Source organism: Molothrus ater, chromosome 24 (genome assembly GCF_012460135.2).
Source record: "Molothrus ater isolate BHLD 08-10-18 breed brown headed cowbird chromosome 24, BPBGC_Mater_1.1, whole genome shotgun sequence".
Taxonomy (NCBI): domain Eukaryota; kingdom Metazoa; phylum Chordata; class Aves; order Passeriformes; family Icteridae; genus Molothrus; species Molothrus ater.
This window is the reverse complement of record NC_050501.2, coordinates 4,150,823-4,177,510: the sequence shown is the minus strand read 5'-3', so window position 1 is coordinate 4,177,510 and position 26,688 is coordinate 4,150,823. Positions and strand designations below refer to the sequence as shown.

Below are 26,688 nucleotides of genomic sequence, written 5' to 3'. Positions count from 1 at the left end.
CTCTGGGGATGCTGGAGCAGGATGGGGCCCAGCAATCCTCCACACTGCTCAGCTCTGGGGGGAGCAGGGCCCCGACCCAGCACCGAGACCCCTGGCACGACTTCAGAGCCGCGGCCGCCACGCTGACGGTGCGAGTGTCGGCTCCCCTGGCAGGCGGCGAGCAGACGTGTTAAAAACCTTTGGCACGCCATGAAAGCGCTGGGAACGGGGAAAAAATCTCACACTTAAACCATGAGAAAAGACAAGAAATGTCACCTTGTTCTTGCAGGAAAACAACCAGCCCGTGCTGCCTCCGTCGCTCCGCAACTGCTCGTGGCTTGTGCTGGGCAGCCCGGTGAGCTCCCAGCGTGTTCCTGGAGTGCTCCTGGCCATTCCCAGTGGAAGGGGGCTGCTGGCCCCCACACTGTCCCACTCTCCCCACAGAGCCCATGTCAGCACTCCCATGCCTGTGCACTGGGCAATGTTCCTGTGAACACCATGGCCCCGCTTCCCCACAGACACGGCCAGGGCTGTTGGCTGAGCTGCAGCTGATTTATGGCCCCTGTTACTTAAATATTAATGAAGGGCCTGGCCGGCCCCGCGCCTGCTCCCTTTGAGGCTAATTATTTTTTAAGTCAATATATGTGATCCACGGGGGATCTGCCATTGTGACTGAAGGTCGGCACAACGGGGAACTTGTTTATAGCCGGCAGTCAAAGCGTGGTCAGTTTGGGGCACAGCATGTGCTCTCTGGCACTCCCCCCAGCTCCAGCCCCACATCCATTCCAGGGCCACGCCAGCCCCACAGAGGGGCTCAGGGATGAGGCAGGATGGGGAATTTGATGCACTTCAGCTGCATGCCCAGGTGAGGCCCCATCCCATCCCCATGCCCATTGCTGTCTGCATCCTCTTCCTCATGCCCAAACTGTCCCCATTCTGTGCTCTGGGATCACAAGGCACAGCCACCACCTCTGGAAGCTGTGGCAGAAGCTGTCCCCAGGCTGGGGGCGAGCCGTGGGAAGCTCCTTGCCCTCGTCCAGGGCTGGGGGGATGCAGGGAAAGGGAAGCACCGGGAGCAGCCGGCGCGTGTGGGTGGGCTGGAGCACGGCTTGGCCGCCGCCGTGTCCCATCGAGCCGCTCCATCCTCCGGTCATTTACAATAAAAAATAAAGCAGGGAGGATTTCCAAGCCCAACACGGGGCTGGCCCGGCTCCAGCGGGAGGTCGATGATTTGCTTTGCACTACACATGCTTTAAAAATAATAATAAACCCAGTCAAAAACGAAAAGTGAGCTATGAAGAGGGAGAACAGCACGTTGTTTCCGCAGGCTGGGCTGCGAAAGCCAAAGGCATCAGGGAGCAGCTCGGCTGAGCAGCGCCGGAGCGTGGGGGAGACTTGGCACCAGCCTGTCCTTGACTGCATGACACCTGATCCCATCCAAGGCTGCTGTACGCGCTGCCGGACCCAGAGCCCGAGCCGGAGCCTCGCCCGCCAGCAGCCCAGGGAACAAGAAAACATTTTCCTTGATGAAGAAAAAACACCCCACCCCATCTGCAGGGACCTGCTCCTGCACACAGTGCCCAAGCCTGGCCCTGGACGGAGCGGGATAGGCATGGCATGGCATGGCATGGTGTGGTGTGGTATAGCATGGTACGGCACGGTATGGCATGGCATGGCATGGTACAGCATGGTATGGCATGGCGTGGTGTGTACAGCATGGTACAGCATGGTACGGCATGGTACGGCACGGTACGGCATGGCATGGCATGGTACAGCATGGTATGGCATGGCATGGCGTGGTACGGCACGGTATGGCATGGTATGGTATGGCATGGTACAGCATGGTATGGCACAGCACAGCTTAGCAGATCATGGCATGGTGTGGTGTGTACAGCATGGCCATGGTGCCCCTGCCCACGGCTCACTCTGCCCGGGTCCTGCAGTGATGCCAGCACCAGGGGTGGTGGCACCGCTTGATCCCGCGGCCGCCGGGTCAGGGCTCAGCTCGAGCGGATTAGTGACCCCAGGCGTGTGTGCCGGGAGCGCAGCCGCAGGTCACGGCTCAGGGCTTAATCCCTCACCTCCAGCTGTCAAAACTCCTCTGCAGCAGCCCCGGCGGGTGTGCGTGGGGCTGAGGGCATCCCTGCGGATGGGCGGGCACCCGAGAGCCAGGCGGGCACCCCCGGGTCTGGGTGGAAGCCCCTGGCTCGGAGCTGCAGCAACACCAGGTCCTGCCTGGGGCAAGGCTCAGCCTGGCTCACGGCATCCCTGGGGCGTCGCAGACATCTTTTATGAAAAATCTTTTCTTTAGGATTGTTCCTCCTGAGAAGCTGAGAGGCCTCAGGAACAAAATGTAACCAATGGTTATCTGCTGCTGTGGAATGCAACAGGTGCATCTGGGATTGGGCTCATGTGGTTGTTTCTAATTAATGGCCAATCACTGCCCAGCTGGCTCAGACAGAGAGTCTGAGCCACAAACCTTTGTTATCATTCTTTCCTATTCTATTCTTAGCCAGCCTTCTGTTGAAATCCTTTCTTCTATTCTTTTAGGATAGTTTTAATATAATATATATCATAAAATAATAAATCAAGCCTTCTGAAACATGGAGTCAGATCCTCGTCTCTTCCCTCATCCTCAGACCCCTGTGAGCACGGTCACACTGGGGTGCTGCAGTTCCCTCACTGATTACAGCTGGGAAGTCACCCATAGAGGTGGGTGAGACCCAAGGGACGTGTCCCCCCTTGCTCTGGCCCCAGTGGAGTTTCTGCACCCCAAATCCCCGGTCCCACCCCCCCGCCAGCCTCCCCTCCACTGAAATACCAGAGCTGCAGCATTAATAGCAGGGTTCCCTGCCAGGTGCATAGTTTGACCAGTCGAATCACACATGCCAAACCACAGGTATTTTATGAGACGTTTCCTGTTATGAAGACATTTTTGTGGGGATTCGTTTTTTTCCTCCTTTCTTCTTCCCCTCTGCTCCTCCTCCTCCTCCTCCTCTTCCCAGTGGGATGGTGGCCTGCCCAGGGGCGGCTGTGACGCTGTCCCAGAGGGCTGGAGGAGCAGAGCAGGAGCCAAGTGCCAGAGCTGGGCTGCAGGAGGGATGAGGGTGCTGAGGGTGTTGGAGGGTTCCATCCCCCTGGCTGGAACCCCTTTCCAGGGGGCTGTGCAGGGTCCAAACTGCTCTGTGAGCCCAGGCCATGCCATGACCAAGCACAGACACTTGTGCCTGGCTCCTGGTGTGGGATGTGGAGCATTTGCCCAGACACCACATGAAGGACAGGGGCTGAGAGCCCCAGGGAGCTGCTGGAGCTTTGGGCATCGCTCTCCAAGGACCCTGTGCTGGCTGGGCCAGCCCTGCTCCAGGGACAGGTAGGTCCTGGTGGGAGCAGTGGGAAGCAGTTGGAGTTTTCCCGAGGTCTGCAGGTCAGACCCACCTTGCTCCTGTGCAGAAATAACATTCCTAAGGCAAGGGGTGTTTTGCAAAGAAATCTGCTAAGCCTGGAGGGACCCGCAGGGAGCAATTCCCATCCCAGGGAATTTGCAGGCAAGTGGCCATCAACCACAGACATTTAAACTTCCAGCCTCGTGCTGGGGTCACTGGATTCATTGTAATGAGCCTTTTGGGGCAGGGTGCTCAGGGCAGCTCCCTTGGGGGGCTGCAGGCTTGGACATGTGGGGCAGCAGCGCTGTGGCTGTTCCAGCCACACCTATCCCATGGAAGGGGACCCTGCTCAGGGAATGCAGTGGGAGCCCATAACAGCACCTGGGGAGCCCTCAGTGGCTCTGGATGCAACGAGGAGCCTCAGCAGCAGCACCTGTTCTCGCAAGGAAAAGAGGTGCTGGCCTTGCACCATGGTAAATCTGAGCTCCAGAGCAGTGGGACAGCATGGAGCCAGCAGCTCCCAGTGCCCCCGGACAGCTGGGGCTACTGGTCAGTCCCTGGCACAGCATCCCCACCACGGTGTCCCCACCCTGTGGTTTTCCCAGCTGAGCTCTCCACTCCTCCCTCAGCACCTGCCCAGGTAGGACAGCAGATGTGTGAATTGCTGTGAAAACATCTCCTCCTGTCTGAAACACCAGGAACATCCCCCATCCCTGCCCAGCTGCTCAGACAGGAACCTGCCTCACAGTGTTTAGCCTAACAGTAATTTTATTTTAACGTCAGAGTTTGGAATTCTGTCTCCTTGGTTTTGCTGGGTCCTTTGATCTCCATTTCCTCTCCTTTACCAGCATTTTAGCCACCCCCAGGTGAGCCTGGCTGCTGCCAGCCCTGCTGCCTGTGCCTGCCCGCCCATCAGTGCTCCCGCACGTCCTCCCCGCGGTTATCCTCCACAAAACCCCTGTGACAAATCACCCGGCGGCACCCGCTTCACCTCGGAGCTGCATCTCCTTGCGGGAGACTCCAGAGCTCGGCTACTGAGCCCCAACAGGGCAAGACCCTGGTTGGGGCACCCCTGGCTCCACCTGCCCGTCCCCAAGCACTGCAAACCCTCCCGGTGTGGCCATTCCGGGGCTGCCACCGCTCCCTGTCCCACTGGGTCGGTCCTTGGGGACAGCGGCGTGGCCGCAGGTGACAGGACCTGCCCGAAGCGATGCTGGGGTGTCCCAGCCTGGGGTCAGCCCAGGCAGGTGCCCTGTGGCCGAGGATGGTCGATGTCCCCCCCTGTCCCCCCGCCGCCGTGTCACCGAGCCGGCCCCTGCGCCTCTCCTGGGGTTAACAGGGGAAAAAAAATATTGTTTATGCTTCTCTAATATCGGCCTTCTGTTTTGCATTTGCCATTTCTTCAAAGATAGGGAGCCGCCTCTGCCAAGATTCCAGAGGAGATATCCTCAGCAATGCCGACCGCGCTCCCCACCGCACTCAAAGAAAACAAATGTCAGGCCAAGGATTGATATGAAATAGTTTAAAAATGAGAAAAAGCTGCCTTACAGCTAGGTTTACATTAAAATAAATTTCAGGAGCGGGAGCCTCGGCTGCGTCCCTCCCTGGCGGGCGGCGCTGGGGGATGGGGTTACCTGCCGGGGCGGTGCCTCGGTCCTGCCTTCCTTCCCCTCGGCAAATCGCGGCCCCGCGCCACCATCGGCTTCCCCATCCCCTCGCCATCCCTTCACCATGCCTCTCTCTTCACCATTTCTATACCCATCCCTTCCCCATCCCCATCCCCATCCCCATCCCCATCCCTATCCCCATCCCTATCCCATCCCTATTCCCATCCTATCCCATCCCATCCCATCCCATCCCATCCCATCCCATCCCATCCCATCCCATCCCCATCCCCATCCCCATCCCATCCCCATCCCCATCCCCATTCCCATCTCCATCCCCATTCCCACCCCTATTCCCATCCTATCCCCATCCCCTGCTGCCCCCAAGGCCATGCACCATAAAGGAGCACTCCTGGCACGGCAGCCATGTGCAGCTGCTTCCCCATTTCCACACCCAGGGAAGGGGATGGAGTGCACGTTTCAGGCAGTATTTATGTTATTTAATTTAATTTAATTTCTGTGAGCTGATGTGAGACCCCAGCCAGCCCGAGGTGTTCAGTGGAAACTCTGACAAGACACTCCTGTATCCCACGCTCCTGTCTGGCACAGCCTCGTGCTCCTGGATGGATTTCAGATTTCCCCTGTGCCCTGTAATCCCCATTTTTGGGGGTATCCTCTCTGCCAGGCTGTGCTCCTGGAGTCCCACAGCACCATGGGGCTCCATGCCCCCATCCCAATGGACAAACCCCACGTGCCTTTCCATTGGGACAGCTGTGGGTTGTGCAAAATCAAGCTGATTTTTTCCCAGAATTTTGTTTGGAAATAATTTGCCTGACACTGTCACAAGATGTTTCACCATTGCTGAATCAGCTGCTTTGATTTTTCAATTTGAAATTTCTACTTTTTTTTTTAAATTATTTTTTTTTAAAGTTTCCACATTTCCTTTGTCTCGGAATTGACAGTCTCACAGGGAATTCCAGTGGCCCTGCTTTCCTGAGGATTACACCAAACCCCCATGCCACAGGAGCCTGTGCAGAGGCAGCAGAGTCCCACAGGACAGCACCACTCCTGGACAGCTGGGTGACATGTCCTGGGGACCATGAGGTGCCACTCAGTGTCCCCACATTCACCATCCTTGTCATTAACCCTCTTTCACTTAGTGCCAATGTGCCACAACCCAAAGCCACACTCTCCAGGCTCCAAATTTCCAGTTCAATCAAGTTTCCCACTGAATTTGCTCCAAAGGGTTCCAGACCACCCCCCTTACCTGGACCCCCACACCCAAAATTGTGTTCATCTCCCTCTGCTCTTCTCCTCCCAATGTGACACCATCAGACAGCTCTGCCCTGCCCAGGGCACACAGCACCTGCAGAGCAACCAGCCCTGGACAGGGCAGCCCAGAGGGAAGTGGTATGGATTTCATGTGTCCCAGATCATCCCAGAGGAAAAACCACCTCTGGATGCAGGATGGAGGAAGGAGAAGCTGGGACAGTGCTGGGAGCTGGCTAAGAAAGGCCCAGAGGAGCCAGTGACCTTCACAGCTCCAGAGCATCTGCCCTGGGCGTCGCTGTTACCATTGACCCTTTGCCAAGCAAAACTGGGGCCTTGGAGCTCCAGCATCAGTGGAAAGCAGTGCAGAATATCTGGAATATTTTCTTAGTAGGACTCATTTGTTTCTGTTAGAGACGCTGGCCCTGGATGGACACACAACCAGTGGCTGTCTCTGTGTCCCTGCAGTGTCCCAGGGGACTGAGAATGGGATGGAGTCCAGTCCCTCAGGGTCAGTCCCTGATTTTGCACCCCTGTGCTCCCATCTGCTCCATTCAAATGCTCCCATTCGGAAGCACCGGGGCACAAAGCCGGACCCTGAACCCGGGGACAGGGAGACGCTTATTACAAAACCTTTTGTTTGGGCTTGGAGCAGGAAAAGCACTCGGCTCCCTGCGAGTTCTCCCCCAGGCTGTGTCATGTGGGAACCTCCCTCAGTCCCCACTCGGGACCCACTGCCCACAGGGTCTCCTCCTGCCAGGACCCCCTGCCTTGTCAAGGGGGCACCCCCTTGTTTGGGCACAGGTGCCAGGAGGCTGCCAAGGTGCTCAGGAGGGGGCTGGCACAGTTACTGCACCCCAAGGACCCCAATCATCTCCCCATGTTAGTTGCAGGCCCAGATCCTGGGGACAGACCCAGAGCTGGGAAAAGATCCAAAACTGGGTATCAGACCTGATGCAGGGATCAGACCCAACCTGGGGCATGTTGCTGCCTTCTAGGAAGTGGCAGGCATGTGGCAGCCCCAGTTTGGGCAGGCACTGGGCATCTGCTGCAGGTGCCATACTGCCCTGGCATTTCTGAGCAATTAAATATGGAAAAGAAAATTAAATTATTGTATTCAGCCCATTTTTCTAGCGGACAATCATAAAAAACCCCAAAAAACAAAAGAGGAAAGAAGCCTAAGGAACCCTTCAGCCTGGGGTTGGTGTGGGAAGAGCACAGGAAAAGCTCTGGAGGCAGGGATGGCAGGAGACAATGCCAGGGGAGGGTGAGGTGACAGCCCCCTCCGTGCCTCGAGTGGCTGCAGAACCCACCTGGGACGGGACAGGCAGCGCCAGCCTCAGCCCTGCTGCAGAAACCGGGGATGAGCAGAGCTGGCTGTGACTGCAGGGGTGTCTCAGAGAGCCCTGGGGCTCCACAGGATCCCCCCAGCCCAGCTGCCCTGGCCGGGCTCAGCCAGCGCCCGGCACGCCCGCGGCAGCTCCCGGGAGCCTCCCTGCACAAGCCCACGGACATTTTCCACCGCTTTTACAGCAAGAGCATTAAAATGCTGTTTTCCGAAGGCTCGGCACGCTGAAATGTCAGGCCCTGGGTGGAATGGCGGGGGCGTGGTGGGAGGAGGGCTGTGGTCGGGGCTGGGTGCCAGGAACCCCCATCTGCGCTGGCCTTTGCCCCAAAGGGGGGCACCGGGGGCTGCGGCCGCCTCCATCCCCGGTGAGCGGAGAGCGGAGGCGGCGGCTCGGGGAGCCCTGCGCGGGTCCTGCCCCTGCTCTTGGCTCCCGGCGCTGTCTCCTGCCCACTGCCGGGCTCCTTTTGTTGGGAAGTCAGGGCTGCCCCTTCCCACGGCCCCCGCTGGGCTCTGCCAGGGCCGGACCATGGCCCTGATGAGCCAATGGAAAGGAAATTCCGTGCCAGGCCGGTGTCCCACGGCCTCGGGCCACTGCTGCCCGCACCAGCCCAGCGCCGCGGTGCCAGCACGAAGTGGTGAGGTTCACTCTCCTCCTGGTTCTTCAGCAACTCGAGATGGCCAAGGGGCTACTTGGTGGCAGCCAATGACCCCTCTGTGCATGCCCCAGGGATGCTCCCGCACCCAGCCCCTGAGCCAAACTCATCTCCAGGCACGGCTGTGTCTGCTCCTCCTCGCTATGGGGCCGGCGAGGGAGCAGAGCCCAGCCAGGTCTGGGGAACATGTCCTTTTAGGAGGTTGGTGGGAGCAGGGGTACATCCCAGCTGGCCAGGGCCGGGTGTCCCAGCACTGCAGGAAGGGGTGGGTGCAGTGGGGCTGGGAGGGGACACAGGGATCGTTGCGCAGGAGCGGCCAGGACGGGGTCGGGAAGCCGGGAGAGCCCCGGGTGTGTCCCGAACGCAGCAGCCACATGCTCTGTGTCAGGGCGGTGGGGATAATTCAGGAGCTTTCAGCACCACCCAGAGAGGTGTCCGACGCTTTTATTTATGAACCCACTGGCTCCTGCGCAGCTCCAGCCTCTCACATGCAGGAAAAAGCCCATCGGAGCCAAGACAAACACAGCCAGCAGCATCCCTGCGGGAGGCAGCGCCGAGAGGGCCAAGGATGCTCCGGATGCTGCAGCGCCCGGCCCCGGTGGCCGGAGGTGGCCGTGCCCCGGCAGCACGGCCCCGGAGCCGGGCTCCAGCAGCACAGGCTGCCAGGGCATCCACACAGCTGCCCTCGGTGTGCTGGCTGTACAGGGGATCCCAAATGCTGCCCCCGGTGCAGGGGATGCTGCTTGTGGCCAAAGGCAGAGAGGGATGTGAATTCTCACAAGCATCAGGGTGAGGTCCAGCCCTGTGCAAGTGGCCAAAAGGGCTGCCCCTGGATGGACTGCCCCAGCACTGGCTGCAGCCCCCAGCAGTGTGGCAGCAACTGGGTTATTGTCAGTGTGTGCCAGGGACACGAGTGTGACGGGGAATTCAACAAACCCAGTGCTTTCTGCTGGTCCCAGCCCAGGCTAATCCCATAAGATGCTCTGTCAGCACAGCCAGCAAGGAGAGACAGCAGCTTCTGCCCCCTCATCTCCCCCAAGCACCATCCAGGGGCAAAGCAGTGCCCCAGTGCTCCCAGTGGGCCCAAGGTGGATGCAGACAAAGGCACTGCAAGCGCCAGCTCCAGCTCCAGCTGCTCTGGGGACTCAGCTAATGGGGTCCATTTGCTGGGTAGTTCTTGGAATAACAAATTGTATCATCCAAAAAAGCAAAACCACAAAAGGGGATCGGCTTGCAGCTCAGCTCACAAAAGCCCCTTGTCTGGAGGCCCCCTGCGCCCCTCAATCTCCCAGAGAAAACTCAATTTAACCAAAATAAACAGCACACCCAGCCCTGGGCTCTCACACTCCACAAAAACTGGGGATCAACCCGACCCTGCAGCTGGCAAATGCCACCAGTTGGGCACCTGGCTGTGCCAGGCAGTGCTGGAGCTGCTGGCCACTCCTCTGGAGTGCCATCCAGCCAAAACTGAGCTCAGAGGGTCTGGCCATGGTGCCAACCCCAGTGCTGCTCCATCTCCCAGTCCATCCCAGTTACCTTCTCTCTCTCATGGAGGGAGAGGGCAGGGCTCCTGCAGGAACAGGGAAGATGAAGCCGTGAGTTTCCTGCAGCAGGATAAAAGATGAGGATTGGCACCTGCTAAACTCTCTAATCCCCCTACTCACCCCTGCCAGCTTCCTGGCAGGCTGGAGCCCACTGACCTGGCAGGAGGAGCAAACAAGGCTCCCAGCATGGCAGGCATGACCCCAGCCTGCAGCAGGATCAACTGGAGGGACCCACTGGCTCCTGGTTTCCAGCTCCCACAGGGATGTCCTGTGTCTCCTCTCACTGCCCCGGGGTCACCCAAGGTCACAAGCTCCTGTTTGCATCCTCAGAGGACACAGTAGCTGAGATGCTCGCCTGGGTCCTGTCCTGGGAGGCTGCAAGAGGGGGAAGGTTGAAGGGAGGGGAGTTACACCCCTTCCCAGTGGGTCAGGTCTCCAGAATAATGGGATTTTTGAGCTATTTCTCCTGTTGGGATTGGACACCAGGGACTAACCTGCCTCCCAAGCCAAGAGCCCTCCAGCAGCAGCCCTGCAGAGGTCCTGCCTTTGGCAAGGTGCCCCTGCCGTGTCCCAGCAGTAGTGGACAGAGGTTTGTTTCTCCCACAGCTCTGATCTTCACACCTTCTCATGCAGGGCAGGACCACCAGCTCCCAACCATTGTCCCCACACTGCTTCAGCCCCCAGCCACAGTCAGGTATCCCCAGCCCCAAAAATCACTTGAATTATTGACAATCTGAGCAGTTTGGTCAGATTTAGGACCAGGTTCCACCCCTGGACCAGCCAGGGGACTCAAGCAGATGGTCTGTGATGCAGGGACAGCACTGGGATGGGAATGGGAATGACCACAACCTTCACAGAGCTTTGGGGACAAAACACCTGGACTCCCACGTCCCCTGGGAGCTCAGGACGGGATGGCACTGCTGCAGCTCCATGCCTGGCTGTTTCCAGACGGTCACTCCAGCATCTCTTCCCAGCTGGATGCCCCCAGGAGGCCGGGCCGTGGGCGACCCTGCCGCCGCCGTCACGGCCCATCTGCCGCGGGTAATTCCCGCCTGCCCGGCAGCGCTCTGGCTGCATTCCTGCCCTAAGTACCGCGGATTTGCTGTGCTTTATGAAAAACGAGAAGAATGTTTTAAATGAAATTAATTCTGACGAACCCAAGATTTCATAAAAGCACTGCCCGGGCATGGTTTGGCACAGGCCTGCTCTTGTTCGCTCCAGTGCTTCCCTGGGGGGAGGAAAATACCAGGCTTGGCATAAAATAATTACAGACTCCTCGTACAGCTCAATTTATGGCTGCTCGTGGAGCGCTGGGGTCTTGTCCTGGCCCGTAGCTGATGCTTGGCAATGACCACATCACGTGTGGTCTTTAATGAGTGGCTACGGGAGGTGTGATGGAACAAACCATCAGCACCAACTGTGCCAGGCTGTCGGGGCAGTGCCGGACACCTGAGTGTCCCACACCAGGCCTTGAGGGGTCACCTCACGCTGCCACATGAGCTGGCACTTGCCAGCACAGCACAGAGTTGGCAGGGACAGAGTCTGCTCGTGGTGTGGACGTGTCTGTGCCGGCGGTGGGAAGGAGCAATTGGAGGATTGGGAAGCGGGCACGGAGCCACTGGTGCTCGGCACGGCCCCACCAGCTTCCTTCGGATGCAGACAGGGGAACTGCTGCGGCCCTGCCCGGCTCTCCCTTTCATCTCGACTTTAAAAAGCCATTAAATTGAAACCATAAAGGCACCCAAGCCCTGCAGCGACTCCGCTGTCCTGCTGGCCCCCGCGCCGGGGGATGCTCGGCAGGACGCGCGCAGCAGGAGCAGCTCGCAGGGTTTGACCTTGTTATTTATGTAACACAAAGCTCTTTTCCTCTGTTCCTGCACTGCCATGAGCCAGAGGCTGAGACCCCCACAATGTGACCCGCAGGGGTCTGTGGGCCCATGGCAATCACTGGGCTTTGGGGTCTTTGAGCAGCTGTGAGGGGCAGGGGGTTGGCTGGGGTGCAACTGGGGAACAGGCTCCCCAGGGATGTGATGGAGTCAGAATCCTTGGAAATGTTCACAGCAAGGTTTAGTGGGCATGGGGTATTTGGTTGAAGGGTGGGCTTGATGATCTTGAAGGGCTTTTCCAACCTTAATGATTCTGTGTGCCTGGTTTGGGGTCTGCCCTTGACCCAAGCTGGCCACCCTGGGGCTGTGGGCTCTGCCCTCCAGGGTTATCAGCTCAGCCCTACAGAGCCCAAAGAATCTGAAATTAAAGGCAAAGCAAAGACAAAGGTATCGCCACTGTAATCCAAACCCAGGCCCAGGTCAGGATCTGCCTGGGGGTTGTGAGTGCCAGACTGGCAATATCAGGAAATATGAAGAAATAGCAATAAAAGTCGTCTTGTTCTTGTCCGCTGGCTCACAGTACAGGCAGCAGTGAGAAATACCTTTCTGCAGTCATTGACAATGCATGTTTGAGGGTGGAAATATGCTTCTCTGGCAAAAGCCCACATATTTAACCCCGGTGGGCACTGGCAGCTCACCCTGTGAGTCCAGAGCAGGGCTTCAGGGAGGGCAGCGGAACTTCCCAGCCTGCCTGGGCACAGCAGCTCAGGAGATGCTGCTCTGGCTGCTGACACGGAGCAGGATGTGAGGGTGATAAGTGTTGAGTGTTGAAATGAAAGCTACAGTGAGAGCAAAGGACCTGCTGCACTCTGTGCCGTGCCAAGCCTCCCACTGCCTTATCAGTGCTTCCCTGAGAACATGGCTGTGTTGTCCTGACATTAAATATTCTCCTTGGTGATCCATATCTCCTCCATTTCAGTCACAGCACCCGAATGCTCCAGCCCTGATGCACACCCTGGATTCACACTCCCAGCCCTGGAGCAAAGCCAAAATCTCCAAAGGAAAAATGCAGCCAGAGCTTCCAAGTTTCGTGGTGAAACCACATGATTTTGATGGGAAGCCATAAATCAGTCCCAGGCTCTCTCAGCCTCTGGTAACTTCTTAAAACAAACCTGGGCTGAATTCTGGGTCTTGTAATGAAATCTGAAAGCAGGTGAATTGGCCACAGGGTTTGTGCATCACCACAAGTGAGTGCATGGAGCAGCCTCAGATGCCCTGACTTCTCTGAGAGGGTTCAACCATCCCACAAATGATGGGGCACAACCAAAGCATCTTCCACCTCCTGTGGTATCCAAGGACAGGAGAGGCCTGAGTGCTGCCCAATCCCTGCAGCACTGCTGAGACCTTCCCAGCCCTGGGGGCATGGACACCACTCTGACAGCACAGGGAACACCCCAGCAACGAGATGGGCAGGACCTGCTGCCCTGCCCTGCCAGGAAAATGGGGAAAAGTGCAAATCCTCACGTGGCTGCAGGGATGGGGGCAGTTCCCTGAGGTGGTCTGGCCTCAAGGCCTTAGGTTTCGGCACAAAACAAAGTGAAGGCTCTTATTTGGCTAATGTGCCTCGGAAGAAAGGCTCTATCCTTGTTTGCTCCCACTGCTGCATTGTCTGTGGATAAAGACAGGGATAGTTCTCATCTGATATGGCAATATCATCTCGCCCATCTGGACAGGGCTCTTAACAAGACCCTGCTTTAGAATTTAGATCCCTGGGAACTTGGAAGGCAGCAGTGAAACAAAACCCTCCACCAGAACAATAAAGAGGCTCTCAGCGACAGCCAGAGCTCTGTGGGGCAGGCACAGGAGCACTGCGAGGTCCCAGGGGTCCAGCATTGCCAGGCTGCTCCAGTGTGCAGCAGGTCTGCAGAAATCTGCTGGTTTGGGGCAGTTTCTGGGGCCACAGCCTGCCTGGGGAAGGCAGAACTTGGGCTGGGAGTGCTGAAAGAAATAAGGACTCAGGTTTTTGGTGCAAAACAGCCGAGCTGGGCAAGGCATTGCATCGGCCACTGCATCCACAGCAGGTGGACACTGAAGTCGTTGTCCTCCTCCCTGACTGCTCCCTGCCCAGCCCTGTCCTGGATGGAGGAGCCTGGAAGAGCCTCTGAGGACAAACATCTCCAGATGGGCCAGCAGGACGGGCTCGGCCCCAGGGAAGGTCACAGAGCCCAGACCTGGCTGCTCTGCAGATTTTGGCTGCTGTTGCTGCCTGTGAGCTGGAGCTTCACTCTGTGAACTCAGCTGACACTGGGGCCAGAGGCCATGGGGGCACTGGGCTGAGGGGACAGCAGACACCCTCACACTGCCACCTTTGGTCCTTTTTGGGACCCATCTCCCACCTGCAGCCCCCAGCCAAGCTTGGGAGCACTGCAGGAGAGCTGCAGCCATCAGGAGCTGTGGGGTCCCTGCTCCTGGGATGCTCCTGCAAGAACACGGGAGAGCAGGGCAGGATGCGGCTTTGGGGAAGAGTCCAGCTCCTGCATCTCTTTGGGGCGGCCAAGCAACGCCCAGGGGTGAGCCAGGCTTTTGGGGAGCAGAGCATCACAATCACATCCCACCAGCCAGGCCAGCCCTGCCCCCCCGGCCCCGTGCAGATGTTTCCCGGAGCGCTGCCATCCCCGCAGCCCTTCCCGGCCGGGATGGATCCCATTGCTTTGAAGTCTGCAGCCGATGTGCAGGGTTATGCAGCCAGAGCAGACAGCCCTGGGGAAGAGCCAGGCAGCCAGGGATGTGACTCAGGAGCGGCTCCGGTGACAGGGGGAAAAGGAAAAGCGGTTTATTATGTCTGTGCCGGCGTCCAAGTCGCCAACGCAGGGAAGCAGCTGAGCCCTGAGCAGGAGGGGAGAGCTGGGGGGACAGTGGTGTGGGGTGTCACCCCTGCCTCACAGCCACGCTGAGGGTCCCAATCCCACTGGATTACTGCAGGACACAGCCAGGTTCCAGCAGCACCCTGCCCTGCTCCCCAAATGTCCCCAATGTGTCTTTTGCACAGGGAACCCCTGTGTGCAAAAGAGGGAATGGGCATGTGTCAATGCCACCCCATCTTTGTTAAGTCAGTTAATTACTCTCTCTAATTAGCTGTGACAAAGTGCGTGGGGGACTGGGGATGCTCAGAGTCTAGCCCGTGCCCAACAGAGTCGATGGCCTGCACCCTCTCACAGAAGGAAAAACGTGGAATTGAGAAACTGAGGGAAGACAAATTCAATTTGGTGTCTTTTTATGCTCCCTCTTCTGAACTATACGATTTTATTGTCACAGATATTTTCTTCAGTGCAGAGGAATGGAAACTCTGCTCCTTCCTGGGCTGTGGACAAGATGAAATAGGAGACAATGACAGAGGGGTGTGTGGGGACAGACGGGACGGGCCCCACGCCCTCCCCACCGGGTTAATGCCTTTTGCAGGTGCCACTGCCCAAATCCCCTTGATCCTCTGCTGTAGCAGAGTGTGAGGAGCCCGGCCATGGCACCCAGGGCCCGTGGAGGAGGTTTTGCCCCTCACATCACAGACCCAGGAGCAGACAGAGCATTAAAACCGGGCGGTTTCACCTCCACCTCCCCAGCAGAGGCTGCACCGCCCGCCGGCAGCCGAGCCTTGGATGCACCACGCAGCGCCGGCATCCCATGATGGATCAGCTCTGAAAACAACACCCTGCTAATCTGCCTCCCCAGCAGCCATAAAACTGTCTTCCCAGTTCCTTCGAGGAGGATTTACAGTGGTTCAAAGCATCCTGGAGCGGCCAGCAGAGGCAGGAGCTCCCCGCAGTTGCTGCCCCCACACCTGGGGCACCTTGTGGCATCGGGGTGATGCCCCCTCATCTTGGCCCCCAGCCACTCCATTTGATTCCCCCCACACTAACTCACCTCAACAGGGACTTGGCAGCCCCCCAGAGCAGCACAGTGACTCCAGGGTCATGCCTGACCCCAGGAGCCCCTCACCAAGGTCCCAGCACCCCTCAAAAAGGCCCCTCTGTGGGCTGTTCCTGTGCCCTGTGCTGAGGGCAAGCAGGGCAGGCTCTGCCCCGATGGGGACAGCTGGTCTGTAGCTATGGCCACAGCCTTGGTGACCATCACTTGAGGGACAGCCCAGCCACGGGCTCACCAAGAGGTGGCTGCTCACCAGCCCTGGGGCTTTCTGGGCATGTGACCCCAAGGAATCTGAGCCACAACCCCTGGGCACAGCCCATGCCAGGCCCCTCTGGCAGCAGGAAATCTTCCAGCACTGGGCACAAGGAATGGGAGCACTTCCCCTGTGCTCCCCCTGCTCCGTATCCAAGTGGGAAACCAAAAACCCAACGCAAGGCGAGCTGTGCTGAGCCCCTGCCAAGAGCGACGGACAGAAATATTCTTGATTTCACCAAGGTGTGAATAACTTTTGACACTTCTAGGGCTTATTGCCTTAAAAAAATCCCCCCTCAGTCCCCATTCACACTCGGCAGGACTGTGTTTCATATGAATGGAATATATGAATCACTGCAAAGAATTTAAATGCTTCCCTGTACAAAGAAATGCTCCCTCCCCGCCTCTGTGGCCGGGCTCTGCACAGCCTAAAACAAAGGCATGGCAGGAGACGGGACAAATCCCGATCACCAAACTGCTGCCTCCTTGGACAAGGGCAGCCTGGCCTCTCAGTTTGGCCCAGTGCAGTGGGGCAGAACCTCCACCACCTATTTCAACCCGCAACCAACTGCCCTGGCCACAGCACTCGTGGTTTCCAAAATCCCAATGAGCCCCTGACAGCTGCTGGATTCACATCTCTGTGTGCTGTTTGCGTTTTGGCTCTGCTCCTGCTTCTAAACCCCAGTCTTCAGATTGGAACAGGCAAAGAAAATTGCTTTATTGCCATTCCTCTGCCCAGTCTGGGAGCTGAGACAATCCACTGCCCCGCTGCTGGGAGATGGAGTCAGCTGGGCTGACGGAATCCAGGCGAGTCTTCCTGCAAGAACCTCTCCCATTTTTTAGCACTTTGGGTTTTGCTGCTTCTTTTCCCTTTGGGCAACAGGGCAAGGAGGAAAAATGTAACTGGAAGCCTGGTGCAGCCGCGCTGCGTTTCCAGCTGTGATGTTTCCCCTGGCATCGCTGCCTCAGCTCCACACACGCGGTTGTGTCCAGAGCCCCAGAGGAGTGAGGAAAGCCAAGATGGGGCTTCAGGCACCTGGGTTACGTTGGTTCCTAAAAGAGCAGGGACAGGACAGCCCCACCACAGCACTGCCCCTGCCCAGGGGGCTCCCAGCCACCAGCCCTGCTGCCAGGTCTGTGTCCTAAATTCGTAGGATCCGGCTCTGAAAGGAGCCGCTTTGTTTCCCAATATCCCTCGCAGACGGATCAAAACTGCATTTTTACAGAAGCAATAAAAATCCCAGGAATTCACCGGCCTTATGATTTATTAAACATGTTCCTTATAGCAAAGCTGCCCATAGATGAGAAATATCTCCGGTAGGTTATTGCCTGGCCTGGGGCTACTGTACAGGGGGGATCTTTCCTGGCTTATTGGGAATGTTCAAAGCTGGAGAACCTGGTAGCTCAGGAGCCAATTAACAGCAACACTCTTAAAAAAATAAGCACCTGGTGTTTCCCAAGGTTTTTGTGGAAGGCACCACAGTGCCAGTACCCGGGAATGGTGCTGGTACCCGGGTGCAGATGTCGGAGCTGCGGGAGGGGAAGAGACTCCAGGCAGAGCTGGAGCAGTGAGTGCCAGCAGTGGCTGTCCCAAAGGCCACGGCACTTTCCCCAAAAACACTTTTGTTCTCACAAACATTTCCTAACAGCAGAAAGAAAGGGCTGGGCACTGGGAGACGGCAGAGGCTCTGGGGAGGATTCGCTGGGAACGGGACGTGACCGAGATGGGTCAGAGGAGGGAGAAAGGATGAGAAAAGGTAAAGTAGAGGAAAGCGGGCTCAGACCTGCCCGAAGAGGGATGGCTGGAGCGTTCCTCGGGGAAAAGGCACCAGAACAGCGGGACTCGTGACTGGGAAACCCACGGGATCAACTCCTGCCCGAGCCCGGCGCAACCCGCGGGATGCGCAGGCGAGCGGGACCAGGAGCGGGCCCGGGAGCGGCGGAGCCCTGAGCCCATCCCGGCGGAGCGGCGCGGACCTTACCTCAGCTCCCGTCGGCGCGGCGGAGCGGAGCGGAGCGGCGGGCACGGGCGGCCGCTGGCGGGAGCGGCGGGCCGGGCCGGGCCGGGCCGGGCACCCCGCGGGGCGGAGCGGGGCGGGCGGGAGGGCGGAGCGGGGCCGGGGGCGCGGGGGGATGCGAAGCGGGACGGGGGATGCGGAGAGAGGGATGCGGAGCGGGATCAGGGGTGCGGGGGATGCAGAGCGGGACCAAAGGTGCGGGGGGTGCGGAGCGGGGCCGCGCCGGAGCGGGTGCTGCGAGTTCTCTCTTTTCCCTCTTTTTTTCCTCTCTCCCCTCGGCGGTCCCAGCCCGGCCGTGCTGCTCGTTCCTCGGGCAGGAGGGAGACTGCGCGCACCGCACCCCGAGAGCGCGGCCCCTGCCCCCGCCCCAGCGGCCCCTCCTCGCCACCCCACCCGGGACAGGGGGCCCGTGGCACGGCCCCCAGACCCGCCTGCCTTCCCCCGAGCAGGGATGCCTGTGCCCCGGGGATGCTGATGCCAGCACGAGCAGCCACAGGGTGGGAAAAGAGCCCCCTCCATGTGCAGAGCCCCCAGGACTGGGTGCTGCCCGCCCCTGGGATGGGGTGCAGTGGGCTCCAACCTTCTTTCCCCTTCTTGGCAGCCCAGGGCTGGAGCAGCGTTGCCCCCATGCCCACCCAATGTCCTTTGTGGACACAGGGCCTCAGCAGGACATGATCCCCACTTCTGTGGTGGGGCAGCTCTGCCACCCTGAAAATCCCCTTGCCCTGGGCACAACAGTTTGGAAATGTGGTGCCAGTGCAGCCGGGTGCTGCTGCTGCCTCGTGTCTTGGCACAGTTCTAAATCACACACCAGGACAGAGGTGTCCCAGCCCCAGGAGAACGAGGTGCTGGCACCTGCCTGTACCGGGCACCGTGTGCTGCCCATGCCTGGGGCGGAGGAGCCGTGGGCATCCCGCTGGCAGCCGCGTGCCAGGCACAGCCGGGACAGCGCCAGGACACTGCAGGGACACTGCAGGGACACCGCGGGGACACAGCAGGGACACAGCAGGGACACCGCCGGCGCTGCCGCAGCTCCGGGGTGCGGGGGTGCAGGGCCCCGGTGTGCCCCGGGAGGCAGATTAGGGTTGCTCAGGCAACGGGCACGGAGAAAGCCCGTCGGGATGGAGGCCGCTGGGTGCACAAGGGTGTTTGTTTTCTGTATTAAGCGCCTGAGCAAGGGGGGCATCAGACAGCTAATCCCCCCTCAATGCCTTCCCCCGGAGAGCAGCCGCCGTGGGGCCGGACCCTGCTCCCAGGAATGCTGATGTGCTGTGCCCTGGATGGGGCTGGGGTCCCCTCCGTGCCCTGAGCAGGCAGGGCTGGGGGTCCATCCTTTACCACAGTCCCCACGGCAGGGTAAGCAGCTCAGGGCAGCCCCAAGGCTGCTCCCGGCCCGGGCTGAGCCCGGCTGAGCACACGGTGACTGCTCGGGGACCGCAGCCCCAGCGGGGTGGCTGCTGGAAGCAGCTGCTGTGCCACCACCTCAGCACCTCGCCCACAGTGTTCTGGCTGTCCTGCCCACGTCCTTGTCCCACCTGCAGCACCCGGGCACAGGGCAGAGCACGCAGGGGCCTCCGTTGGCACGGCAGCTCCCGCAGAAATGAACCAGCCTTGTTTAACCAGAGCTCTCACTGGCAAAGCATTTCCTCTGCTCAGAGGCTCATTTGCCAGCACAGACATTCCTCTGTCCCACAGAGCAAACCATGGGCTGCGGCCTCGCTCGGTGCCGGCCCCTGCTGCCTGTCATCGCTCCGGTGCTGGCTCCTTCCTCCCCAGACCTGTCCCCTCTCCAGGACGGAGCCTGGGCTGCACCCTGGCCATGCCACCTTGGCTGTGCTGTGCCACTCTGGCTGCTGCTGGCCATGAACAGCCTTCTTCCTGCTGCCCAGCAATGATAATTTTTGCTCTGGGGTCTTCTAATCCCTCACTGGGTTCTTTCTTTTCTTTTATATCTTGTGGAGTTACAGCTGCTTCTGACTGCAGACCCCTGATGCTCTGGTTTGGGTGCTGGTGCACCTGCTGACTGGCAGAGAACAAGGAACTGAAGAGAACAAGGAACTGAAAAATACGTAGGACTTGAATAAACATTACCAAGCAACACCTGACCCTCGATATTCTTATACTAAAGGTAAAACCCAGCTCTGTACCAGCTGTTGGGGAAAAGTCTATGAAATTAACTCTATTCCAGCCCAAAAGATATCCAGGTGTGAGCTCACATCTCACAGCCTGATGCTGCAGCAATCCCAAGCTGAGCGAGGAAAGAGAACAACTCACCCAGTGCCATAACTCTGAGTAACTCATCCAACTTAAAATGTATTTATTTATTTGAGCTAAACAACTGATGCCTCTCAGCACTGTGCTGAGCCACTGCTGATGTCTCTCCTTCCCAGCAGGAGAGGGAAGCCAGGCTTAGAGTGGGATTTAGTGGCTCTGCTGCCTGTATCTCCTGGCAGCTCTGCAGCCACTGCTGTGCCAGGGCTCCACGGTGTCCCCAGCCTTGTGCCGGCCCTGCCAGGGCCACACTGAACCACTGAGAGCTCCGGTGCCACAGCACCCCTGGGCACTGCTGCACATCAGGGTGCCTCCCAAAATCCCCATCCCAGCCATGCAGCTGCTCTGCACAGGAGGAACAAGAGAGGGGGAGGAGACATAATTCAATCTGGGGCTGAAAAATGCCTTAACTCAATTTCGGTGGGTCACGGACATAATCGAATCAGCCCCGTGCGCTGGAATATCATTTCCACGTTTCCACAAAGATGGATAATTGTGCTCAGAAAACCAGCCCTTGGTGCTCAGTGGGAAAATGTGCCATGAGGGTGGGTGGGAGGGGGCCAGGAGCTGGGCTGGCAGTGCCGAGCAGAGCTGGGCTGTGCTGCTGTGCCCACTCGGGGTGCTGGCATGGAGCGACAAGGACAGACAAAGTGTTGGGGACATCACCCTGCTGTGCCAGCAGTGACGTGCAGGTGAGAGGTGGCCCGGGCAGGAGGACACCAGGCAGAGAGTGGCAGTGTCAGCACAGAGCAGGGTGAGCCACGGCTCCGTGTGGAGCATGGTGCCAGATCCCAGCCTTCGGGAACATTCAGTGATGGATTAAATGCAATCTGACTACCACTGTGGGAGGTTGGAGAGAATTACTTCATACAAATGCACTTCGGAAAGTATTTAGAGTCAAATTTTCAAAAGCCCCTGAACGATTTAAGAGCCAAAATCCCATTTTCCAAAGTCACTTAAATGAGCAAGAAAAGATCAGTTAAGAAAACACGCGAGCAGACGGGGCCTGGACGGGCTGCGGTGGCCGCGGGGGCAGCACCACGCCACCATCAGCCACTGCAGCCCTCAGTGGGGACACACGAGGATGCATCAGCCTCAGAAAACATCCCTGTGTGTCTTCCCGAGGAATCAGCCCGGGATGGGTCAGATTGAAGGGAATTGTCCCGCTGGGGATAGGGACGGCGCCCGGCTCAGCCGCTCTGGGGACATCAGTGCCACCTCCGGCTGCCACCGCCGACCCCGCCGGGGCAGGAAGGGTCCCCGGCTGTAACGGGAGAAGGCAGGGCTGCAGCTGGGAACCGCAGGGCTCCTTCCCTTACCCCGCAACCGCTGCAGCCTCCTAAAAGCATCTCCAGTTCCCCGCTCAGCATCCTAATGAACCGCAAGGGCAGCTGGGACCCTTTGAGGCAGCAACCATGGAGACTCAACCCCCCCAAAGAGCAAATCCCAAAGCAATTAGCTTTGCAAGGCTCGGCCGGGGCTGGTGGAGGTTCCACATTCCTCGGTGGCTGTAAAGCTCTTTACTGGGATTGTTTTCCTGCGTGAGCCCTGCCCCGGGTACACATGGTGGCTCCGGCTCCCAGCACCTTTGGTGTACACCATAAAAAAACACTCTCACGTTGCCTTTGCTGGGGCTGAATCCGAGCAAGTTTACACACTTCCCCCAGCAGAAAGCAAAAAAAAAAAAAAAAAAAAAAGGATCTGAGACAGAATTCTTGCTCCAGGATCCTTTACAATTCCTGGAGGACATTTTTGGAAAGGGAAGGGTTGTATTTACTTTGGCAGCTGACTCTGCTTCTATACACATATGCATGGAAAAACTGCACTCACCTACGGTTTCCAGGGCTCCCTTGTCTGCAGAGCACCAGCCCAGGTGGTAGCTGGCGGCCCCTGGACCTCTGTTTGGAAATGGCACGTGGAATTGGAAGCTGAAGTTTAAATCTCTCCCCAGGGCAGCCCTGGAGGCTGCTGGCACTTCCCAGGAGCGCTGGAGGGGATGCAGCAGCCCCGGAGCTCATCACAGCTCAACACAACCAGAGGCAGGACCGTCCCTGTGATGCCCCCACGTGCCCCCAACACCCCCCTCCCTGGGCATCTCTCCCCACCTGCACCTCCAGCCTTCCCGTGGCTGCTGTGATTAATTCACTGACAGTGGGGTTGGAATAAATCCACTCGTTGGCACGTTGTAAATTCATCACGTGCTGGGGACGCACATTCCAGCCCACCATAAACACCCCTGGCTATGAGCTAGTAAATCTGCCTCCAGAGCTGGGGGATGAATGGAGTCCTTGGGTCCTGAGGGCTGCTCCAATGCGGAGCTGGGCTGACCCCACAGCACCCAGCTGTCTCTGAAAGGAGCTGCTTCAAGAAAGGAGCTGGCAGGAGCAGGCTCGCCCAGCTGCTGTCACCCTCCCAGTTTGTGTCCCCCTCTCTGTGCCATTCCTGCCCTGGTGGCTGGGGTGGGTGCTCCCATGGCTACTGGGGACCCATCCCATGGGATGAGGGTCCTGCAGCCTGTCTGGGAGCTGCCCAGAGCACACAAAGGAGGTTTGCTGCCCTGCTGAAACCTCCAGGCAGTAAACCAGTTGTAAAACAGAAAAAAAACAAAACCCCAAAACATTTTATTATCCACCAAACAGCTGCTGCTTCATTTTATGGGGGTCATTCTCTGAGGAGGTCAGGCTGGCAGAGCAGAGGCATCAGCTCAGGTCTTGGTGGGCTCCAGGCTCCTGACACCCCCAGCTCAGCTCCTCCAGCCCCCATCCAGCCCCCAGCACCCGGCTGGCACCGGGGCCACAGTGGGCACTGGGGCAGGGAAGGGCACGCGTGGCTGCAGGGCTTTATCAGCTGCTCTATTGTTGGGGCTGTCAGCAGGTCACCCTGGGGAGGGGGTCTGGGGGCCCCTGTTTGGTGGTGCTGCATCCTGAGGCAGCCTCAGATCCATCTGCAGGGCCAGGAGAGTGTGAGCAGTGCCAGGGCAGGGCAGGGAGCGGGCACCAGGGCTGGTTCCCATGGCCTTCCCCGGGAGAGGAAGCTGGGGCACAGCTCAGCATCCCTTTCCCAGAGGAAGCCAAGTGCTGGGATGTGGAACTGCCACAGGATGCAGGTGCCATCCTGGGGGGCTGGGGCTACTGCAGCACAGAGCCTCCTGTTCCCCCTGGAGAGCTGGATGCAGGGCTGAGGGCCCCTGGGTTGGTGTCCCCATGGAGGGATGAGCATCACCAGGGACAGACAACCATGGGGACTTGCCACATGCTGCCCTGCTGCTCCTTTTTCTTGTTCTCCATCCCTTGTGCCCCTTTTGTCCATGCTGGGGTGAGCTGTGAGCTCCACATGGGCCCATCTTGGGGACCCTGGGATGTGGCTTGTGACCGCACCAGGGAGGGGGCCTGGGGGTCTGTGCCTGCCCCAGTGCAGCACCACAGCCCAAGAGCTCCCAGCAGCTCCAGCCTCTATGAAATAATTTGTTATTTTAGTTGTAAAACAGTAAGTGGCCCCTTTCCAGGAGGAGAAGGGAAAAGCCAAACGGCCCCACTCCTGCTAATGAGTGAAGCAGTCAGTCAGCACGGGCAGGACTGGCATGGGAGCAGGACCTGCCTGCCCTGGGCCTCTTGTGAGACCCCTGTGTCCCTTCTGACATCCCTGTGCCCTCTGTGACACTCCTGTGTCTCCTCTGACACCCTCATGGCCCCTCTGACACCCCTGTGCCCTCTGTGACACCCCTGTGCCCCCTCTGAGACCCCTGTGTCCCCTGTGACACCCCTGTGCCCTCTCCATTGCCCTGGAAGGGCATAAGGGCTGAGCTAATGATTAATTACCAGGGCTGCCACCTCTCAGGGCCACGCTGTCACAGTGCTGCAGGGACACAGGCTGCAGGGACAGAGCCTCCCTCCCCATGGATTTCATGCCAGGTGCAGGGGATGCTCTGTTTCAGAGGTGACAGTGGACTCCAGCGTGCCCAGCACAGCACCAGTGCCCGAGCCACTCCCCGTGGCTGTCACCAGGACGTCCCCAGGCACAGCAGTGAGCTGACAGCAGCACAGCTTAAGCCAACCAAAGCTGTCACAATCTCAAACCCTTCACGCCCCGTGTTGGGTGCTGGCACAAGTTTCCCCATCTGAGCTCCAGAGGGGATGGGAAGCCCCAGGAGGGAGGTGGGGATGGATGGGACTGTGTTGTTCCCTAAGCCAGGGGTGTCATTTGCTTCTTGGCATCTCCCCAGGGATGGGGACACCTGGAATGGCCCCTTCTGTCCCTGTGAGCAGCAGCCCTGGGGTGCAGCAGGGGCTCAGCAGGGCCCTGCTCAGGGATTTGAGCGCCCAGCAGAGGCAGTGCCTGCTCTGAGTGCTGGGTGTGGACAAAGAACCCAACACCCTTTGGCCAGGGTCATTCCCAGGGGTCTTGAAGTGATGCTGGGGCAGCCCAGGCATCGCTCCCAGAGCCTGGCCCCAGGCATCACTCCCAGAGTCTGGCGTGGAGAGCTCCAGGGCTGCGCAGGCAGCACCCCTCCCGCTGTCAGGTTATAGACTCGAGTCCTCAAAAATGCAAAAAATGCACCGGGAATCAAGGTTGGCCTGAAGAGTTTTGATCTCCCCGCAATTGCTGCGGCGTTGCTGTAAGTGCATCCAGATGGCTCAGACCACACAGGCGCGGCTCCCACCGCCACCGTCACCTTGGGCCACCCCGCCCCACCCCGCCTGTCCCCTCGGTCACCTCCGGGGCTGGCGCGATGTGACCAAGGGCAGCGCTCGGGGACACTTCGGGAAATGCATCAAAATAAACCCTTCAAACACCAAACAAAACAGGTTGGAGCATTTTGATTCAGAGGTTAACAATATTAACAGTCTGAGCCTTTGTATATATGAAGATTATTATTTTTTTTAAGAAAGAAAGAAAAGAGAAAAAAATTAATAGATATCCCTCCAGCTGAAAAATACTTTTGCAAATGGGAGCTAGGACAAGATATTTTTATAGTATCTCCTCATTAACTATAAATCCAATTTTGGTTATTTTTTCTTTCTTTTGTTATGCATTATAATACACACTATTCTCTGTATAATATATATTATAATTCTCTATTCTCTATATAGTTATAATTTATAATATATAAATTATTCTCTAAATAATTTCTCTATATAATATATAGAACATATAAATTATCTATATCATCTCTATTCTCTATATAATAATGTCCCTGTTATAATACACACTATTCTCTATATAATTTATGTCGATGAGGATGACATCACAGCATGATATTACTTTATCACTCCATTTCCCTTTGTTATGTTTTGTCACCTGCTCCCCTGCACCGTCCCTTGTCCAGCAGTCGATGTTGCCCCACAGCAGCTCCCAAACACCGCCCCAAAACAGAGTTTGGGGACATGGGGCAGCTTGAGCTGCACATTGTTAGGGTCAGCCCTAAGGGGTGGCAGTGGGGGGATCTGTCCCCTAGGGCTGGTGGCCATGTGGCCACCAGGGTGGCAGTGACATCGCCCCAGTTTGTACCTCAGGTGAGGGATGTGACCTCCTGTAGGAACTCAGTGCATCCCTCTGGGTGTCCAGAGTGGCCAAGGACCCTGCTGGGGGGCTCAGAGACCCTGGCACACAGCCCAGAGCACCTGGGGATTTGATTGTGACCCCTGGAGCAAGTTACCAGCTTTGTATGAGGACCTGAAAGTCACACAGGTTTGAATGGTGTGATAATAAAATGATCACAGGGTGGAAATGTAGATTTTAGGATTTTTGGTATGGGGGTTATGGGACAAGATGGAGGGACCTGGGCGTGTCCAGCCTTTCTTCTTCTTCTTCTTGTTCTCCATTTTCTGCAGTGATGTTGGCACTTTGGGATTGGTTTAGAGTAGAAGTGCACTGTCTAACACAGGTGATAGGTATTGGGAATTAAGTGTAAATATGTTATATGTAGTTTGTAGTATAAAAGGACAACACCACCCTTGGGGCGGTCACAGTGCCTGTGGCTGCCCTGCTGAGCAGATCTCGGCTGGGCAGAAAGAAAATTTTATAGATAAGAATTAATAAACAACCTCAAGAGTGAAAAGTGAAGAGTCCAGACTCGTTCTTCAGTTGTGTGGGCTGAAGCAGAGACACCTGCACATCTCGGGGCAGCAATTAACAAACAGCAACCTGAGAAACTCCCGTTGTTGTGCTGAATGTCGCAGAGACCTGAGCACGCTGCAGCCAGCAGAGCAGCTGCTGGAGGTGATGCTGAGCTGTGGCCCAAAACCACTGGCTCTGTCCCCTTGGCTCCAGCACAGTCCCTGCATGGCCCTGAAGGGCTCCTCAGCGTGCCAGGTCCCTGCCTGGCTCTGTCACCTCACTCTTTCAGTGAGCATTGCTATTGCCAAAACTTCCAAGAGCAGGGAAGATGGTCGTGGTAGTTTACAGCAGGTGAGTGCTGTGCCTACAGCGGCTGGGGCAGGGCAGATCTGTGCTTATTTTGGTGTTTTTACTGCATCTCAGAGCTGAGGAGGGAGGGATGGAGGGATGGAAAGATAGATGAAGGCTGGCAGACACCCTGGCCTCGAGTTGCTCCCCAGAGATGCCTGGTCCCAGCTCAGTGCATCTGTTCTGGCCACATTGAGGGCATTGCTGCCCATCCT

At 57.8% G+C, this 26,688-nt stretch overlaps 1 protein-coding gene across 3 annotated transcripts in view; it reads right to left on the bottom strand.

Moving 5' to 3' along the window:
• Positions 1 to 21,957, bottom strand: part of COL8A2 (collagen type VIII alpha 2 chain) — a 34,198-nt gene extending 12,241 nt beyond the window's left edge. The window contains exon 1 of one of the 3 annotated variants that reach the window (XM_054517191.1): positions 21,899 to 21,957. The gene's annotated coding sequence lies outside the window, so the exon portion shown is untranslated. Of the gene's footprint in view, positions 1 to 255; positions 407 to 17,761; positions 17,841 to 21,898 lie in introns of those variants that run through there. The other 2 variants (XM_036396962.2, XM_036396963.2) reach the window with 2 other exon arrangements.
• Between the last annotated feature and the right edge of the window lie 4,731 nt (positions 21,958 to 26,688).